At 43.6% G+C, this 3,765-nt stretch overlaps 1 long non-coding RNA gene across 1 annotated transcript; it reads right to left on the bottom strand.

The window, feature by feature from the left end:
• Positions 1 to 595: 595 nt before the first annotated feature.
• Positions 596 to 2,620, bottom strand: LOC120974543 (uncharacterized). The gene is made up of 4 exons (XR_005769921.2): positions 2,361 to 2,620; positions 2,029 to 2,281; positions 1,396 to 1,455; positions 596 to 805 (listed from the first exon to the last, which is right to left on the bottom strand). It is a non-coding gene; the product is annotated as an uncharacterized lncRNA (long non-coding RNA).
• Positions 2,621 to 3,765: the final 1,145 nt, after the last annotated feature.

Genomic DNA, 3,765 nt, shown 5'->3' with positions numbered 1-3,765 from the left:
AGAACAAAGTTTGTCTGTAGGTACGAATTTTCCCCCTCCCCCTTTGTTCTAATTATATTTTGGGTAATGGAGTTTTATGGAGTAATTATGGGTGGGGGCTTCCAACACTATCAAATGTCATCTTTCAACTAAGAAAAATGAAGTTACTAGTAATATCACGGTGCCTATGGCGTGGCTCCAGCTCGTTAAATTTCATATACATCTTGAAGAGGGGGGGCATAGGTCGAAGCACGTGTTGGTTATAAATTTCCTGGGGCACTTATCTGGGGTACTTCGGAGCACATCCATATGGTTTACGGGGAGCATAGATGGTAGTTCGCCCTTGCTTTGGAGGCACCGATCAAAGCTTTGAGGAAGCATAGGCAGTGTGATAGAGGCAAAGGTGCCCCGTCTTTCGATGAGATGGTAGCTATCATTCTGGTGGAAGTCGACTTTGACGATCTGACTACGAACGTGCGAAGATGTCGCGCCTTAGCAATCGCTAAACCAACCCCGAGAGATTATTTACCACGCCGGATGTAACGACCCGAATCTGATAAGATTCGATGTCTCTGTGCTCACTGTGCTAGTCCCTGGATCGACTCGCTAGCACACATAGTACATATGAATATCAAATAACAAGTGCATCATTTACTACAACGTATGATCCAGAATTTATAAAGTATTACAAACTGAATAGCACATGGCTAACTTAATAACAGCGGAAATGTAGCATAATAAACGATGAATCCCATCAATGCCCACTGGCGAAAATGCTGAGTGAAGACTCGCGACCCTACTGTATCTCACTGATCATCTGGAAATCCTGCAACATGATAAGTTGCAGCCACAAGGGTCAATACATTGAATGTATTGGCAAATCACACAATATGATAAAGCTAACATACATCCACAAGCAAAGTATGACAAACAAAACACTCAAGTTGGTTCCTGGAAGAATGTCTTCACCTACCTCCACTAACTGATCAAGGTTCACACACCACAACCAATTACCCGCAGAAAAGAATGACAAAGATCTTCAAGAAGTCTCAAGTGCGCCCAGTCGTGGTGCATTCTCTAGGGACAATAGAGCGCCCAGCCATCAATGCATTCACCTGATTTAAGCCCCGAAACCTCAAGTGCGCTCAGCCATGGCGCATTCTTTAGGGACAATAGAGCGCTCAGCCATTGACGCATTCACCTGATAAAAAGTCCCGAGCCTACAACTATAAAGACTCACCACTTCCATGCATCACTCGACACATACCCACATCTACCATCGCAAGCTACTCACACCATCACGCAATACAGTCAATACCAAAACATGACAACACGGAATCAAACATATAACATATCACAACAACTACACATGCATAGCAGAAATATAGGATGAGCATAATCAAAAGTGAAACTTGCCTTGAACGTTGTTGAAGTACTCTAACGCTTAATTCTGATCCGCTTCACACTCCGGACAATCTATACGATAACGAAGGCACCGATAAATAAACCGTACTCACATAACCCACAATAAAACCAACATCAAAGAATTCAAATAAAAACTTAATTAACAGAACATATCAGTAGGTATATATTATCTACATGCTAGTAGGATCACAATGCAAAAAAGAATCAATTAATTTGGATCAACGGTTTGAAAGATATGGCCTCCAGAAGGTTAGATTCAAATTTGATCAATTTCAAATTTAAAAAGTTCAAAAATGTGAAATTTTGGTTCTACCAGATGCTCCTGATCAATGTGAGTACACAGGAAAAAGAATCGGTGGATTTGGACATACAGATCTCTAGATATACCTAAATGAACATTTGATATGGAATCTGCCAAAATAAATTGTGTTAAAATAGATTTCTTCGAAGAACTGCTGCGGCTGTGGATGTGCCACGTGGCAAGGTGTGAGTGGCCGTAGGGTGTTTGCTGCTAGTCTTAACCAACGAATGGTCGCTATTTAGAGGAAAACGGTTCGGCTTTAAGAAAAAAATAGATCTAATCTTGATCATCCAGGAGGGATCAGATGGACGAGAGATGCTCACCGGAGAAAGAACAGAGGAAAGCCGCCGGACTTGGACAGAACGGCGACGTGGCGGCTCGGGTGGCGATGGTGGCGCCTGCTCCGGTGGTCTCCATACTCCGGCGGGTAGCGTAAGGGACGCGGAGCTCTGCTGCGGTCTCGCAGAAGTCCTCAGTGGCGTCGGTGGCGAATGGGATTGACGGAGAGGATGGCTGGAGCTCGGGCGGTGGCTGTGATCTTCGGATCGAGGTTCTTGCGCTCGGTTCGGTACTCCCCTGCGCGAGATAGTGGGTCAAGGCGATAGAGGAGATCAAGGCGAAATTAACAGGAGTAAGGGGAAGTTCTGGGGCCCACTGTAGGCGACGGAAACGACGACGACGGAGGTCAACAGCGGTGGAACTCCGGCGAGATCGCGAAACCAACCTAGGGCACGGGAGACTGTGATTTTGGAGAAAAATCGGCAGAGGAGGACTCGGCAATCACTTGTAGGTGGATTCCATGGTCTAGGGGGGCGGGGATAGATCGATCCAATCGATCGAATCTGGTTCGGGAGTGGTCTCCATGACGAACACGGGTGGAGGAAGGGGATGACATGCGGGCCTTCCCTGTCAGCGGAAGAGAGAAGAAAAGAGAAAAAAAAAAGTGCGCTGTGGTGTTGGGCTGCTCGCTAAGCCAAAACGGGCCGGCCTGCTTGGTGGGCTGCGCGCGCGGGCGAGGAAAAGGACTTGGGCTGCATCTGTGCTGTGCAGTCCAGTGAATAGTAATTGGCAAAAATAATTTTTACAGAGCAAAAGTTTTGGCTAAAAAGTTAAATACCAGATTACTTCCCCCAAAAAAATTCTAATACACACAGTAAAATACTACTGCTAATATATAATATAATTCCAGCGCCATGCAATTTTGTAAAAATATTTATGCAATAAAGAACACACACAGAGCAGTATAAAACAAATCTAAAAATCATTTGGAGTTCATAAAATTGCAGAAATACATCAGGTGGACTCCAAATAATATTTTGCTCATTATGAACTTTTTATAACAGGGGAGAAGTCATGTTATCTCCACTCCAACAATTTGCCTTAAGTTGCAATAATGATAGGAATATTCAGATAATTCAAATATGCATAGAAATCATGATGTAAAAGAATGATACTATTAACAAACCAAATTTGAAAATTTGGGATGTTACACCGGAGCACAATAAAATATGTTGACGCGGGGAGGAACATATTCACTAGTTATATCATCTGCACTTGCCTGAATCTCAAGACGTTCCTCAAACCAATCATATACTTTATTGAGATAGGTAACTAACCCGAGTCCCCCTCTAAGAGCCGTATATGAAAATTTCATCTCGTACGGCTCAAGCAGAAACACACAAATTTTCAATGAAGAACAAGCAAGAAACTGAGATTGCAATCTGGATATTGCGAATTTAAGAGGAAAGCTTTATTGATCAAAGTGGGGTTCTGATATGTCTTAGCCTGGTCGTTGTACACAAACGAAGTACGCGCGTTGCACAATGGTGAACTTTAATCTAAACAAAACCCATGTCTAAACGGTGCCTTAAGGGATTTATTTATTGGGGAAAAGAGAGGGGATTTCGTCTACCCTTGGCAAGGTGGGACTAAAACACCTCCTGAGTCGTTACATGGGCTGGGCCAAAAAATAAGGTGGTGCCGCACCTATATTAAGATATGGACGAAACTTATGAAAGGCCATCTTGTATATTTCGTCCATGTCCTTGGATGTCATCGGG

The sequence above is a fragment of the Aegilops tauschii genome, chromosome 2, assembly GCF_002575655.3.
Source record: "Aegilops tauschii subsp. strangulata cultivar AL8/78 chromosome 2, Aet v6.0, whole genome shotgun sequence".
NCBI classification, from domain to species: Eukaryota; Viridiplantae; Streptophyta; class Magnoliopsida; order Poales; family Poaceae; genus Aegilops; species Aegilops tauschii.
The sequence above is the reverse complement of the archived record's forward strand: the minus strand, read 5'-3'. Positions and strand labels throughout refer to the sequence as shown.